The sequence below is a fragment of the Chiloscyllium punctatum genome, chromosome 31 (assembly GCF_047496795.1).
Source record: "Chiloscyllium punctatum isolate Juve2018m chromosome 31, sChiPun1.3, whole genome shotgun sequence".
NCBI classification, from domain to species: domain Eukaryota; kingdom Metazoa; phylum Chordata; class Chondrichthyes; order Orectolobiformes; family Hemiscylliidae; genus Chiloscyllium; species Chiloscyllium punctatum.
In genome coordinates this window covers 16,468,297-16,485,868 of record NC_092769.1, presented here as the reverse complement: position 1 = coordinate 16,485,868, position 17,572 = coordinate 16,468,297, and the positions used below count along the sequence as shown (strand labels likewise).

Genomic DNA, 17,572 nt, shown 5'->3' with positions numbered 1-17,572 from the left:
TCCAAGGTTCAGGATTCCTGAAGAAGGGCTTATGCCCGAAACGTCGATTCTCCTGTTCCTTGGATGCTGCCTGACCTGCTGCGCTTTTCCAGCAATTAATTCCACGAACACAGCTTCACTGGGCGATCCTGCAGGAATATCCTCTCTCAGTCCTGCTGTGATGTTTCACCCAATCAGAACCAGCAGCTCTCCTCCTTTCTCAGCTCCCCTTCTGTCCATCCTGCAGCATCTGTCCCCTGGAACATTGAGCTGCCTGTCCTGTCCCTCCCTCAGCTGTTGTTCTGTAATACCTGTGATATCCCAGTCCCATCTTAGATTATTTCACTAAAGACAGGAATGCACTCGATGGATATTTCTTAACATCAGCAATTATTTAATACTCACTTATGGGTTTTAAATCTAATCTTTTTTGAAACATTTCATTCACATCCCAACATTTGCAATGGTGGGATTTAAACCTGTGTCCAGAGAACATTTGCTGAGTTTCTGGATTAATTGTCTCACAATAATGCCATTAGGCCGTCATTCCGCCTGCTCACAGGTTGCGCATTCCACTGCAATATGAATCAAAACCCTTTATTCCTGCACAATTGTTTGATCCTGCACTCTGGTGATATGACTCAGTATCTCTCCATGTGGTATCCCTCACTGTGTGGGTCTAATTGCTGCTTCTGTCAGCGCCTCTCACTTTTGCAGCTACTCCAGATCCTGAGCCAACAGAATTCTCCACTCCAGAGAGATGAGGCAGTACAGGCCAGGATTGGAGACTGGGATTTTCCAGATCTCTGTGGGGCTCAATGCCATTCTACATGTGTAACCCTCACAGCATCAGTCTAATTTCCTATTCTGCCTATTTCTCTGTCTTCTACAGGTACTCAGGGAGTTCATGACTCAATAGACTTGCCAACTGCTGGTTGGGAAGATGGTTGGTTTGCCAGAGAGATAAAGGTCAGGGAGGTTGGTACCCTTCAATAAATCCTGCCGCCAGGTAAGATCTTTCCAGGGCACAGAGCAGAGAGCAAGGAGAGGGCTCCAAACATCAGCTAATAAGACATGACATAAATATAGTACTGGAGGGTGAGTACAGTCCAGACCCACACCAGGCTCAGTCACCACCTTTACTTTAAGTTTGGTTTTGTACTGAGACAGCATCAAGAGTTCCTAATTTTCAATCCAGGCATGTGCTGTCTTGGTGAGCATCAGGACAACAGAGGGGAAAGCAGGCCTCCCACGAGATGGTGTTAATGCTTCTTGGGATCTTCCTGTTCCTTATTCCCTCTCCAACACTGTTCCTATGGATTGCCTTGTGGACCAGTGTCTTCAATCATTCTAACTCCTATAACAGTTCCTGTCTCTGTCATCTCCTCCCCCTCACCAATTATTTCACATATTTGAAACCTCCAGTCCAGATGACCATCCGTATCGCTGTAACTTGCTTCAGTCTCTACAACATGCCTTGTCTCGATAGTCTTCTCCTCCTCCGATAACTGGAGACATCGGGTCTGTTTCTGTGCGGCATGGCTCTTCGGCTGAGGTTTCCAAAATGGAATGTGTCACATTTGCCAGTGTTTGGTCCATGTCCCTTGAAATCTTCTCCTCTCCATGTACCTGCCCAAGTATCTTTTCCATGTTTTAATTGTACTTGTTTTTACCATTTCCTCTGGCAGCTCATTCCATCTATGCACCATCCTCTGTGGATAATGTTGCCCCTCAGCTCCCTCTTTAAATACTTGCTCTGTCACCTCACGTTTATGCCTCTAGCTTTGGACTCACCTACCCTTGGCAATTCACCTTACTTAGGCCCTACATGGTTTCATAAACCTTTATAAAGTCACCCCATGGCCTCCTCTGCTGAGGAGAAATATTGACGACAATGTTACAAATAACTCCAACTCATGTACTCAATGCTCTGACCAATGAAGACAAGTGTGCCAAATGCTGCTTTCCCCACCACTCTGTCCACCTGTGATGGCACTTCCAACTAACCATGTTACTGCACCCCTTGGTCTCTCCCTGTTTGACAACACTGTCCAGGGCCCGACCATTAACTGTATTAGTCCTCCCTGGTTTGTCTTAATTAAATCCAGCACCTGAATTAAATTCCATCTTTCATTCCTTGGCCCACGAGCCCAGTTGATTAACATCCCCTTCGATAACTATATTCCCTGCCCACTCTTTCACTAATCTTGGTATCAGCAAACATACTAACAGAGACTGCTATATTTTCACTCAGATTGTTTATGTAAATGGTGCACCAATCCTGAAAGCAGACTGCTGGTTAGAGGCCTCCAGTTTGAACAACAACCCTCTCCCACCACCCTCTGTCTCCCACTGTCATCCCATTGTGTATCCAGTTGGCGAGCTCTCCCTGATCCCTTGTGATCTACCCTTACTTACCAATATATCATGCAACACCTTGACGTCTGTTACTCTGCCTTCGTCTTCTTGGTCACATCTTGAACAAACTCCAATCAAGTTTGTGAGACATGTTTTCTCACGCACAAAGCCATGCTGGCTGGCTGTAATCAGTCCTTATCTTTCCCATTGCAAGTAAGTCATACCTCTCAGAATGACCTTCAACAACTGACCCACCCTGATGTCTGGCTCACCAGTCTGTACACCCCTGGCTTTATCTTGCATCCTTCCTTAATTAATAACACAATATTATAATCACAGTCAGACAGTCATACCGCACTGTTGGTTAGTGCTAACCATACTCTAAAACTGATCTCCTGCCTGACCACCTGCCTGTTCCTGGATCATAGCCCTTCAAACCTTTCCTATTCCTGGAGTAATCCAAATGTCTTTTAAACATTGTAATTGTTCCCATGTTCACCCCTTCCTTGGGAAGTTCATTCCACACACAACCCACCCTCTGTGTAACAAAGTGCCTCTCGTATCATTTTTTTATGTCTCTCTTCTAAACTTAAAAATGTAGTGCCTTGTCTTGAAACTCCCCTGTCTATGGGAAAAGACAACTCCCATTAACTCTATCTATCCCCCTCATGACTTTATAAACTTCTATGAGGTCATCTGTCAACATTCAGGTTTCAGTGAAAAAAATGTGTTGCTGGAAAAGCGCTGTAGGTCAGGCAGCATCCAAGGAACAGGAGAATCGACGTTTCGGGCATTAGCTCTTCTTCAGGCTGATGCCCGAAACATCGATTCTCCTGTTCCTTGGGTGCTGCCTGACCTGCTGCGCTTTTCCAGCAACACATTTTCAGCTCTGATCTCCAGCATCTGCAGTCCTCACTTTCTCCTCAATGAAAAAATACCAATCTCTCCAGGTTTCTTTATAACTGTAACCTTCCATACCCATCCACGTCCCAGCAAATCTCCTCTGAACCCTCTCCCGCTTAATAATATCCTTCCGATAGCCTGGGCGACCAGAACTGGACACAGTATTCCAGAAGAGGTCTCAGCAATGGCCTGTATAATCTCAATGTGACTTCCCAACTCCTATATCCAAAGGACTGAGCAATGAAAGGAAGTATGGCAAGCACCTTTTTTTTGACCATCCTGTCTCTCCATGTTGCAAGCTTCAAAGTTCTACAACACACTACCGAGGGTCCAATCATTAATTGTATAAGTCCTGCCTGTGTTTGTTGTACCAAATGCCTTACCTCACATTTATTCAGATTGAACTCCATCTACTATTTCTCAGCCAGTCACACATTTCATGAGGATCCCTTTGTAATCTTAGAAAACCTTCTTCACTGTTTACAATGCCACCCTCCAGTCTAACAGCCTATCACACATAGCTCTCTATGGTACAAACATCTCTGCTAGGGCCCCTACAATTTCTGCACCAGCTTCCCACAATGTCCTAATATACATTTGATCAGGTCCTGGGGATTTATCTACCTTTGTGTATTAAAACCTCCAGCACCTCCTTTTCTATAATGTGGAAACATTTAGGACATTGAGTCACAGAGATGTACAGAACAGAAGTAGATCCTTCAAACCAACTCCTGCATGACGTTTCTAGTCACATTTGCCACAATTTTGCCAATATCCCTCTGAACCCTTCCTATTCATATACCCATCCATATGCCTTTTAAATGTATTTCTATCAGCCTCCACTATTTCCTCTGGCAGCTTATTCCATACACTCTGCAGGAACCAGTTGTCCTTTAGGTCCCTTTGAAAATTTCCCCTCGAACTTTAAAGTAAAGGCCTATCAGTTTGTAATCCCCCCAACCTGGGGAAAAGACCTTATCTATTCACCCTATCGATGACCATCATGATTTTAAACACCTTTATCAGGTAACTCCTCAGCCTCCCATGTTCAAGTGAATTCAGCCCCAGCTTATTCAGCTTTTCCGTGCAGCGCAAACCCTACAACCCTGGCAAATCCTTGGTCATCTGAACCCTTTCATGTTCCACAACATCCACAGCATTGAGACCAGAATTGCACACAGTATTCCAATAGTAGTCAGGACAAACACTGTTTAGTTCCCTGAGCGCCCCAGACTTTATCCACAGTAAGTTCCAAAGTGAAATATTTGTTTTGGATCTTGTAGTTTCACACATCGTTGCCTTCATTGATCATTAAGGAGACGGGGTTTGTCCCGAGCTCTTCTTTTGCTCTTAATACACTTGTAGAGTCTCTTTGGATTCTCCTTAACTTTCTCTGCCAAAGCGATCTCGTGTCCCCTTTTTACATTCCTGATTTCCATCCTAAATGTATTTCTACAGCCCTGATGCTCCTGAAGGGATTCCCTTGAGTCAGCCAATTATATCTGACATGTGCCCCCTTTCTTCTTGACTGGAGCCTCGAATCTCAGCCAGTGTTTCCTAATTCAGTCAGCATTGAGTTGCACACTAACAGGAACAGGCTGGCGCTGAACACTCCTTTTATCTCGGTTTTAAAATATTCCTACTTGCCAGACTTCCCTTTACCTGCAAATAACCTCCCCAAATCTACTTTAAAAATTCATGACTATCTTGCTCCATTGTATAACTTGAACTTGTGGACCAGGCCTGTCCTTTTCCATCGCTATTTTCAAACTAATACAATTCTGGTGACTTTCCAAAGTGCGTCCCCGCTAACAGCTCAGTCCCGTTTCCAACCTTGTTTCCCAAGTGGAGGTCAGGTTTAGCCCCATTTTCCAGTTGGGTCATTTACATAATGACTGGGAGTTTCTGGAACACTTATCAAATTCCTTCCATCCAACTGCTTAACACAGTAGCATTCCCAGTCGAGGTTTAAGGTTAAAATCCCCTACCATTACGACGCTATCATTCTAACAGATATCTGAGGTCTCCTGACATATTTGCTCCTTCATCTCCCATTGCCTATCGCTGTAGTACAATCGTAGCAAACTGATGACCAATTTTTATTTCTCGGTTCTACTAATATCATTTAACTGGGCGATCCTGAATGAATATTCTCTCTCGGTACTGCTGTGATGTTTTCCCCCAGTCAAAACCACCAGCTCTCCTCCTGTTTTGCCTCCTGTTTTGCCTCCTGTTCTATCCTTCCTGTTGCCTCTGTCCTGTGGAACATTGAGCTGCCAGTCCTGTCCCTCCCTTATCTGTGTTTCTGTAATATCTATGGTATCCCAGTCCCATGTTCCCTTCCATGCTCTGGGTTCATCTGCCTTATCTGTGCGGCCCCTTGCATTGAAATAAATGCAGTTTAATTAATCAATTTTCCCTCATTGCCTGCTATGTTCTTGCCTGCCTTGTCTATTTAAATTGCTCTCTTGAACATCTATACCAGCCTCAAACTTCTTTCTGGCCTTACGACTGTTTGCAGTCCCACATCCCTGCCAGATGATTTTAAATCCTCTCGAGCAGGTCCGGGAACTCTCCCCACCAGGATATGTGTCCTCCTCCTGTTCCCAGTTCAGGTATCTTCCCCACCCTGTCTACCTGTGCTGACACCTTCAGACATCCAGGGACTTGCCCACCAAGGTCCCTGTATTCCTCAGTACTCCAGGAGGACCTACTATTCATGATGGATATCATTTGCTGATTAGACTTCCCACAGTGCATTACCTCACAGTGATCAGAAGTAAACTCCATCTGCCATTACTCTGCTCAGTTTATCATCTGATCAATATCAGACTGCAGCCTGAGACCATGCTCCTCACTGTGGACAACACCCTCACCTTTCATGTCATCTGCAAACCTACCAATGATACCTTCTGCTTTCACATCTGAGATATTAATGTACATAATAACCAGCAATGGTTCCTGTACAGAACCCTGTGGTACACCCGCTGGGCAAAGTTTTCCAGTCGTGAAAAACCTGCTCCACCAATTATGGATCCAATTTTCCAACTTGCCTTGGATTCCATGGGCTCTTTCCTTTTGGACCGGCCTTCCATGTGAGACTTTGTCAAAGACATTAATAAACACCATGTTCCCACACCATCTGCACTGGCCTCATCAATATCAGAGGACAGTCCTCTACCAAATCCATACAGACAATCCCTAATGTATTCCTGTCCTTTTGAATGTTGATTCATCGTGTCCCTCACAATTGTTTTCCAATATTTTCCCTCCCCCTGCTGTCAGACTATCTTCTCTGTAATTACCTGGCCTATCACTGCTGCTCTTGAACAAAGGAACCATATTTGCCATCCTCTAGTCATTCAGCACTTCACCTGTGGCCAGCAAAGTTTTAAATATATCCGCCAGGGCCCCAGCATTCTCCTCCCTTACCTCCTATAGCAGCATGGGATATATTTTATTGTAACTGGGAATTTCTCCACCTTTTTGCCTATGAATACATTTAACGCCTCCTTCTCATTGATCATAAGATGTTCCAGAGCCTCACCATCCCAACTGAAATCCCTACAATGCCTTTCTCCTGAGTGAATACAGATGGGAAGTATTCATTGTAGACCTCACCTGCTTCCTCTGGCTCCATGCACAGATTGTCCCTTTGGATTCTAACAGGCCCCACTGCTTAGTTGGGGATCCTCTTCCTCTAACTGTACTTATTAAATATCTCGTGGCTTATCCTGAACATTATCTGCTAAGGATATTTTGTGACCATTGTTTGCCCGTTTATTTTTAAGAAACCCCACCTCCACCCCCCGCGCTTTCTATCTAACACCTTTGTTACCCATTATTGTTAGTGTTGTCCATTTTGCCTGAGTTTCCACAAGGTTGTAAACCATTGAATATTTATGTTCCACATTTTGTTTACCCTGTAACCACATCTCTCTGGTATCTAAATCTCTTTCAGCTGTGTCACAAATCCAGCTACCTTATTGAAGATACTTTGTCTATGCGGAAAACAAGTTTCTGTACTCTTTTCCACAATTTCCTATCACAATCCAATTCGTTAATGTAGAGTTTTAGTTAAACTCTGGCCCAGCCTGTTCCTTTCTGCTTGTCTTTAGCCACATTCCCATGCTGTTCTGATGCATCACCTTTTTCTATTTGGATTTGGAAAACACTTTGCTGTGGGTATGTCATGCAGACCATGTGAGGGTGGGCAGATGTCATTCTCGAAAGGACAAGTGTTTGGGTTTTTTGTACATCAGCAATGGTTTCATACATATTTATGGCTGGTTAATTATAATATTTGAATTTATTGATTTCAAATTCCACCACTTCAGATGGTGGGTTTCAAACCTGTCTCCCCTGAACATTAGCTGAGGTTTTGGATACATGCTCTAGCAATAATACCACGAGGCCATCACTTCACCTGCTCGCACGTTGCTCATGCCAGAGCACTGATACCAGTGCATCATGAAGCTAAACATCTTCTTCTGTCACAATTGTTTGACCCTGACAACTTCCTGAACTCTGGTGATATCACTCAGTCTCTCTCCATGTGGTATCCCTCACTGTGTGGGTCTAATTGCTGCCTTTGTCAGTGTCTCTCACTCTTGCAGCTACTCCAGATCCTGAGCTAACAGAATTCTCCAATCCAGAGAGATGCAACAGCACAGGGACTCTGTGGGACTCAATGCCATTCTACATGTGTAACCTTCACTACATCAGTGTAATTTTCCATTCTGTCTATTTGTCTGTCTCCTGTAGGTACTCAGGGAGATTCAATAGACTTCTCAGCTGCTGGGTGTTCCATCCATCACCCCATTGAAGATGGTTGGTCAGCCAGAGAGACAAAGTGCAGGGAGATCTAGAGCCTTCAATAAATCCTGCAGTGAGGTAAGATCACTCGCAATGCACAGAGCAGACAGCAATGTGAGGGATCCAAACATCAGCTAACAGGACATGACATAGATACAGTACTGGAGGGGGAGCACAGTACAGACACAACTCTGGCTCAATCACCACGTCTACTTTAACTTACATTGTACTGAGACAACGTAGAGAGTTCACAGTTATCAATCCAGGCCTGTGCTCTCTTAGTGAGCATCAGTACAACAAAGGGGAAAGCAGGCCTCCCACGAGAGGGTGGGAATGCTGCCTGAGATCTTTCTGTTCTGTGTACCTTCTCCAACACTGTACCTAAGGTATGTCTTGTGGATCAGTGTCTGCAATAATTTTTAACTCCTATAACAGTTCCTATCTCCGTAACCTCCTTCTTTACATCTAGGCCCTCCGCATATTTGAAATGTACCGCATTGCAGACTACCATCCCTATCACTATACCTTGCTTCAGTGTCTATAACATGCCTTATCTCCGGATTCTCCTCCTCTTTAACTGGGTACAGGGTCATGCTGCATGAAAACAGAACCTTCAGTCCAGGTCATCAATGCTGACTATTTCCCCCAAACCTGAACGAGTCGCATTTGCCTGTGTTTGGCCCATATCCCTTCAAACCTTCCCTTCTCCATGTGCCTGCCTAAATTTCTTTTCCATGTTGTAATTGTTCTTGTTTCTCCCATGTGCCCCTGGCAGTTCATTCCATCTATGCACCATCCTCTGTGGATGTTGCCCCTCAGCTCCCTCTTTAAATCTTTGTTCTCTCGCCTCACGTTTATACCCTCTAGTTTTGGACTGACTTACCCGTGGCTATTCACCATTCTTACTCTCCATATGGTTTTATAAACCTTTATAAGGTCACCCCTTATAAGCCACCTCTCTCCAAGGGAAATATTGAAGACAATGTTACAAATATCTCCAACTCATGTATCAAAGCGTTGGCCAATGACAGCAAGTGTGCCAAGTACCGCTTTCCCCACCCTGTCCAACTGTGATGCTACTTCCAAAGAACAATGTAACTGCACCTCTTGGTCTCTCTCTGTTCGACAACACTACCCAGGGCTGTACCATTACCTGTGTTCGTCCAAAACTCAATACTTGAATTAAAATCCATCTTTCATTCCTTGGTCCACTGGCGCAGTTGGTCGAGATCCCCTTTGATAACCGTACTGACTGCCCACTACACCATTCATTTGATCATCCACAAAATTACTAACAATGACTCCAATATTCTCAACCAAATTGTTTATGTAGATGATGCACATCAGTGGTCCCATCCCTGATCCTTGTAGCACACCGCTGGTCACAGGCCTCCAGTCTGAACAACAACCCTCTCCCACCAACCCCTGTCTCCTACTGTCAAGCCGATTTTGTGTCCAGTTGACTAGCTCTTCCTGATCACATGTGATCTAATCTTACGAACCAGTATATCATGCTAAATGCAAGGTTTATGAAGGTTTGTTGCTCAGATTGAGGTTTAGGATGTAGGTTTGCTCTCTGAGCTGTAGGTTTGATATCCAGACGTTGCGTTGCCTGGGCACGGTAAAATCATCAGTGGCAACCTCCAAGTGAAGCGAAGCTGTTGTCTCCTGCTTTCTATTTATATCTTTATCCTGGATGGGGTTCCTGGGGTTCACCACAAACCCATCCAGGAGAAAGATATAAATAGAAAGCAGGAGACAACAGCTTCACTTCACTTGGAGGTCGCCACTGATGATGTTACCCAGCCAGGTAACAAAACATCTGGATATCAAACCTACAGCTCAGCGAGCAAACCTACACCCTAAATCATGCTAAATCTCGTCAAAGGCCCTGCTGACGTTGGTGTAGACAATGTCTGGTCACCAATTCAACACAAGCCATCAAGTTAGTGAGACTTGACTTTGTATGCTGACTATCTTTCATCAATCCTTGTCTTTACAAACGAATGTAACTCCAGTCTGGCAGAATCACTTTCACAACTAACCCACCACTGACGTTGGGCTAATTGGTTTTCAGTTCCCTGGCTTTCTCTTGCAGCCTTTCTTAAATAATGGATCAAAACCATAGTGTTGTCAGTGCTGTACAGCATGGAAACTGACCCTTCAGTTGATACCAACCATAATCTCAAACTAAACTCGTCCCAGCTGCCTGTTGCTGGCCTGTATCCCTCCAACCCTTTCGTATTCATGTACTTAACTAAACGTTGTACTTGTACCGACATCCACCTCAGGAAGTTCATTCCACACCCAAACCACTCTCTGTGTAACTATTTGCCCCTTATATCCTTTTTTTTGAACATATCTCTCCTCTAACCTGAAAAATGTGGCCCCTCCACTTGTGACTCCGTCACCCAAAGGAAAGGGCAGCTACCACTGACTCTATGTATATCCCAATTTTTTCTTAAACTTCTATAAGGTCACCTCTCAACCTCCAGGCTCCAGTCAAAAAAAAAACTCTGCATATCCAGCCATTTTTCAGAACTCAAACATTTCATACCCAGCAACGTCTTGGTAAATCTCTTCTGAACACCCTTCAGGTTAATAATATCCTCCCTGTAACTGGGCGACCAGAACTGGATGTGGTATTATAGAACAGGCCTCATAAATGTCTGTACAATCTCAAGATGACGTCCCAAATCCTATATTCAATGGACTGAGTAATAGTCAGGCATGCAAAGCACTGTCTTATCCATCCTGTGATGCAAGCTTCAAGAATTATGTACCTGAACCCGGAGGTCCCTTTGCTCTAAAACACTAACCAAGGCCTGAACATTAATTGTATAAGCTCTACCCTTGTTTGTTTTACCAAATGCATTACCTCGCATTTATTCAGATTGAATTCCATCTGCGGTTTTTCAGCCAATTCACCCATTTCATCAAGATCCCTTTGGAATCTTAGAAATTCACTATGCCACCCTCCAGCCTTCCAGCCGATCACACATGGCTGTCAATGGTACAAATACCCTTGCTAGGAGCTCCACAATTTCTTCCCTAGCATCCCACAATGTCCTGTGATACACTTAATCAGGTCCTGGGGCCTTCCATTCCTTTGTGTTTTAAAACCTCCAGCACCATCTCTTCTATAACATGCACTCTTTTCAAATCACAGAGGTGTACAGCATGGAACCAGAGCCTTCAGTCCAACTCATCCATGCTGACTAGAAGATGTAAATAAATTCATCCCGTTTACCAGCATTTGGCCCATGTACCGCTAAACTCTGACTGTCCATATATCCATCCAGATACCTTTTAAATGTTATAATTGTATCCGTCTCCATTACATTCTCTCTTAGCTTATTCCATTCACACAGCACCATGTGCATGAAAAAGTTGTCCCTTCAGTCCCTTTTTTAAACCTTTCCCCTTCAACCTTAAACCTATGCTCTCTAGGTTTGGACTCTCGAACCCCGGGAAAAGACCTTGACTGTTTACCCAATCCATGCCCCTCATGTTTATATAAACCTCTGTCAGGTCACCCCTCAGTCTCTGATGCTCCAGGGAAAATAACCCCAGCTTATTCAGCAGAAATCCTTGCAACATCTTGTTAATCTTTTCTGAACACTTTCAAGCTTCACAACATCCTTCCTGTAGCAGGGAGGTTGGAATTGCAGAGAACTCCAATTCTGGTCTAACGTATTACTCTTGTTCTCTGTGTTCCCCAGTCTTTGTCCACAGTAAGTTCTGGAGGGAAAACAAATGTTTAGGGTCTTAGCCATACTTGCTAATGAAAGCCAACACACCATATGCATTCTTAACACCCTCTCAACTTGGGTGGTAACTTCAGGGACACAGGATCACTCTGTTCGTGCACACTGCTAAGGTTCCTGCCTTTAACCATGTAAACGTTTTCTGCAGATTCTTCCAATCTGAAACCATCCCTATCTTTGTAACTTCCTACAATCTATATAACACTCATAAACTGTGAAACCTCCTCAAGTCCCTATATTCCTAATGCCTGCAAAATCCTCCAATCCCGATATCCCTCCCTAACTCTGTAAATGCCACCATCCTCCAGTGCCTTTCTGGGGAACATTGCAAAGGAAGGAAGATTTGTAGAGACCGGGCCATGTTACGGAGGTAGGAAGGGCTGCAGAACCTGGAGGATGGTACTAATGTAGGAAGGAACGTGGATCCTGCAGGAGGTTAGACAGTGTGGGATTCATAGAGCCTGCATGATGGGACCAAGAATGGGTTGTGGACCCTGAAGGATGTTAAGATTTGAATCACAGATCATCTTCGATTGGACCATTCAGCCGATCTTAGAGTCAAAGAGATGTACAGCATGGAAGCAGACCTTTCAGTCTAACCTGTCTATGTCGAACATATATCCCAACCCAATCCAGTCCCACCTACCAGCATCTGGCCCATATTCATACAAACTCTTCCTATTCATATACCCATCTGGATATCTTTGTATCAGCCTCCACCACTTACTCTGGCAGCTCATTCCATACACGTACTACCCTCTGCGTGGAAAAAAAGCCCCTTAAGTCTCTTTTATATCTCTCTCCTCTAACCGTAAACCTGTGTCCTCCAGTTCTGGACTCCCATTCCCGAGGGTGAAGACTTTGTCGCTTTAGCCTCTCCATGCCCCTACTTTATAAAGCTCTATATGGTTTTATACAACTCTATATGGTCGCCCCTAATGATTTTATAAACCTCTAAATGATCACCCCTCAGCCTTCGATGCTCCAGGGAAAACAGCCACAGCCTATTCAATCTCTCTATAGCACAAACCCTCCAATCCTGGCAACATCCTTGTAAATCTTTTCTGAACCATTTCAAGTTTCACAACATCTTTCTCAAAGAAAGGAGACCAGAATTGCACACAGTATTCCAAAAGTGACCTAAGCAATGTCCTGTACAGCCACAACATGATCTCACAACGCCTGTACTCAATACTCTGACCAATAAAAGAAAGCATACCAAATGCCTTCTTCACTATCCTACCTACCTGCAACTCTGCTTTCAAGAGCTATGAACCTGCACTCCAATATCTCTATGTTCAGCAACACTCCGTCAAAACTTACCATTAAGTGTATAAGTCCAGCAAAGATTTGCTTTCGCAAAATACAGCACCTCGCATTTATCTGAATTAATATCCATCTGCCACTTCTCAGCGCATTGGCCCATCTGATCAAGATTCCATTGTAATTGGAAGTAACCTCTTTTGCTGGCCACTACACCTCCAATTTTGTTGTCATCTGCAAACTTACTAACTATGCCTCTTATGCTCACATCCAGATCATTTATGGAAACAATGCAAAATATTGGACCCAGCACCGATCCTTGTGGCACTCCACTGGTCACAGACCTCCAGTTTGCAAACCAACCCTCCACCACCACTCTTTGTCTTCTACCTGTGATCCAGTTCTTTACCAAATGGCTAGTTCTCCCTGTATTCCGTGAGATCTAACCTTGCTAACCAGTCTCCAATGGGGAACCTTGTTGAACGCCTTACTGAAGTCCATATAGATCACATCCACTGCTCTGCCCTCATCAATCTTCTCTGTTACTTCTTCTAAAAACTCAATCAAGTTTGTGAGACATCATTTCCCACTCAAAAAGAAATATTGACTATCCCTAATCAGTCCTTGCCTTTCCAAATACATGTTCATCCTGCCCCTCACGATTCCCTCCAACAACGTACACACCGATGTCAGGCTCACCAGTCTATAGTTCCATGGCTTTTCCTTACTGCCTTTGTTAAATAGTAGCAACACGATAGCCAACCTCCAGTCTTCTGGCTCTGATGTCCTGTTTCTAGAGATCTTAACGGAATGGTGAGCACAGCTTACGATTGCCAGGCTGGGAGATGTGAATTCAGGTGTGAATCTATTTGCCCGTTCTCTCTGTGTGCCTGACACTGACCTGGTGATGCTCTGGTAAAAAGCATCATGCATCTGGTAACAACCAGATCGACAGGACTGACCAGAGGTCACCGCATCAAAACCTTCATTTAGAATGTTCTTTATTTTAATATTTTTAAATGGCAGTTTTATGAGATGCAGGAATTGAGGAGTTGTCATTTTTAAAAGAATGAAACTTTTGTCATTGACCCTGATACATGCAACGGGGATTCATGGATTCTGTTGTTCTCTGCAGACTGTCACTCAGTTTTGAAGTAGCATTTAGACAGAAACATGGACAAACAGAGAAGAGAGGGATATCACCCATGTGCAGGCAGATGGGATTAGTTTAGAATAGCATCATGGTCAGCACAGCCATGGTGGGCCGAAGGGCCTTTTCCTGTGCTGTACTATTCTAGTTTCTAACTTCACGGCATCCACCCTGTCAAAGCCCCTCACAATCCAGGATGTTTCATTCAATTTCTCTCCCGTTCTTCAAAACCCCATTAGGTTCAAGGTCAATCTACTCCACCTCTTCTCATTGGAAAATCCTGCCATCTCCAGGATCAGCCGAGTGAACCTTCCCTGGCCTGCCTCCAACACAAGAATGTCTTTCCTTAGGGCACGCATACTGCTCATTATAATCTAGGTGTGGTCTGACTTGTACCTTGCATCGTTTTAGCAAGACCTCCCTATTTTTAGACTCCATTCCCTTTGCCTTCTCTATGACCTGCTGATCCTGGAAGCTACCTGTTTCAGATTGATGCACATGGATTCCCAAAATCCTTTGTGCAGTGAGTCTGAACCAAACGGTGTTAGCCTGACAGTAAGTCGGTAACGTGCTGGAATGTGCTATAAAGAATATGACAATAAATGATAACTGGATGTTTAGAAACAATGGGAGATGTATGATTTTATAAAAGGAGAATATTTTTAAATCTGTTGGATTCTATATTTTGGTGTGACTATAAATGCAGAATAGATAAGGTTGGGGGAGGCTAGTTGTGGTAGAGGGATATTTGAAATTTCAGAAGTATTTTGACAAGTTTCAACAAGGGCTAAAACTTAGCTCGGGAGAGAATAGGGACCCTGAAAGATCAATGAGGCTGTCTGTGTGGAATCACCGCTGATGGGGGAGATACTGAACACATATTTTGCGTTAGGATTTACTGTGGTGAAAGACATGGAAGCTCGGTAAGTTAGGAAAATACATAGTGATGTCTTGAAAAGAGTGCACATTGGAGAACAGGAGGTGCTGGATGTCTTAAAATGCAATAAGTTAGATAAAACCTTGGGACATGGTCAGATATATCCCAGCGCCTTGTGAGAAGCGAGGGAGGAAATTACAGGGCACCTTCCAGAGATATTTGTATCATCAACAGCTACTACGGACCAGTGAGACTGATGGCAGGGTGGTAAGTTGTTGGAGGAGATTCTGAGAGAAACGATCATCGTGCATTTGGAAAGATAAGGACAGATTAATGACCATCAGCATGGCTTTGTGCACGGGAAATCATGCCTCAAACCTGAGTGTGGAGGTAGACAAGTGAGAGGTCAAAGCAGAGCAGTACACGATGTCCACATGAAATTTATCAAGGCCTTTGACAAGGTTCTGCATGACAGACTGGTTAGTAAGTTTAGGTCAGACAGAACCAGGGAGCGCTCACCAACTGGATACAAAACAGGATTGATGGTAGGAGACAGAGCATGTTCATAAAGGGTGACTGCTCAAACTGCAGGACTGTGACCAACGGTGTGCCATGGGGTTCGGTGCTGGGTCACTGTTGTGCATCATTTACGTAAACAGTTTGGATGATAATACAGTCGCCATGGTTCTCAAGTTTGTGAGTGAGACTGAAATTGGTGATAATGTGGACAGTAAAGAGGGTTATCGAAGAGTACAATGGGATCAACAGTACTGCTGGACCAGTGAGGTTAGGAATAACAGGTGGAGAAATGCAAGATGTTGTATTGTGGTAAAGCAGACCAGGCTGGACTTGTACAATTAATGTTCGGGCCCAGGGTACTGTTGTCAGTGACCCAGTGATGCAGGTACACAGTTTTTTGAAAGTAGCGTCATGGGTAAACAGGCTGGTGAAGCAGGTGTTTGGGAGGGTTACCCTTCATTGAGCAGAGCATTGAGAGTAGGAGTTGGGATATCATGGTGTATCTGTACAGGACATTAGTGAGGCCTCTGTATAAGCATTGTTGATTGGAAAAAAACAACTTGTTCACGTATGTCCTTTAGGGAGGGATATCTGACATTCTTACCTGGTCTGGCTCACATGTGACTCCAGTCCCACAACAATATGGCCGACTCTGAGCTGCACCTGGGCAATTAGCAGGAGGGCAATGTATGCTGGTCCATCCGGTGACATCCTTAGGCCGTGAATGAATCAATGAAAAATACAGATGTCTATCCCTACCTTTGCAAACGGCTCTAGCTGCAGCAATCCGTACTGGCTTTGTAATGTTGTTCAGGCCTTTGCCCCTCTCTGTAACACTGTCACCAACTCCAGCACCTTCAATTCTCCCTGTTCCGCTACTCTGATTAAACACTGACAATGTTTCCTCTTCCTACTGCACTCCTCCACATTTCTAAATGTTGGTTACTTCAGAATTGATCAGTTTTTTTTTCAGCTCTTAATCAAATCGGCCAAGACCGTCTGAAGTGGGGAAGGAGCATTGGGAAGGTGTCGAGCACCTCGAGACTTTCTGTGGGGAAAACGGGAATCCAGGAGAAAACAACACAAGGAGCGCGCTGTTATATCAACGCCCCACCCACCCCCTTTCCATGTCCACCATCAGCCTCAAGTGTAACCGAGTCTGTGGAAGGTCACATCGGTCTGTACAGCCAACTCCAGACTCTCCCACCCCCACTGAGAGTGGGAGAGGGTCAGCCTCATCTGTGAGCCACTGCCAAAGAGATGATGAGATAGGAAGGTTGAATCCCCTCACAATTATCCCAGTGCCTTTGTTACAAATTCAAATAATTCCCTGTTAATACAGTGTCTAATAATGTGCTATCACTTAGTATCTCTCCATCTGGTATCCCTCGCTGTGTCAGTCTATTTACTGCCTCTGTCAGCATTTCTCCCTCTTACAGATGGTCTGAGATCCTGAGTCAACAGAATTGAACATTCCAGAGAGATGCAGCAGCACAGGCAAGGGATGGAGACTGGGATTATCGAGATCTCTGCTGGACTCTGTGCCACTCTGCATGTGTTATCCTCATTGCATCAGTCTAGTTTCCCATTCTGTCTATTTCTGTCTCATGCAGGTAATCAGGATGTTCCTAACTCCTGTCTCATCCATCACCTCATTGAAACTGGTTGGTCAGCCAGAGAGAGATGGAGAGGGAGATCTGGGGCATTCAGTAATTCCTGCAGCTGTTAAGATCGCTCACAGTAAACAGCACAGGGTGGAGGTAGACCAGGAAGACAGGACAGAGATACAGAGCTGGGCAAGGAACAGCAACATTCTAGGTTTCATTCCCACCATCTTGTGACGGTCCTGCTTTCACCTCTTCTGTATTGGTCCTCAATGCGACAGCACAGGGGATCGCAGGCATCAATCCTGGCCCATGCTGTGTTAGTGATCTCTGTAAT

The 17,572-nt window shown here is 44.4% G+C and overlaps 1 long non-coding RNA gene across 1 annotated transcript; it reads left to right on the top strand.

Annotated features, from left to right (window-relative positions):
* The first annotated feature begins 230 nt into the window (after positions 1–230).
* Positions 231–17,333, top strand: LOC140456915 (uncharacterized). The gene is made up of 3 exons (XR_011953201.1): positions 231–988; positions 8,005–8,133; positions 17,245–17,333. It is a non-coding gene; the product is annotated as an uncharacterized lncRNA (long non-coding RNA).
* The last annotated feature ends 239 nt before the right edge of the window (positions 17,334–17,572 follow it).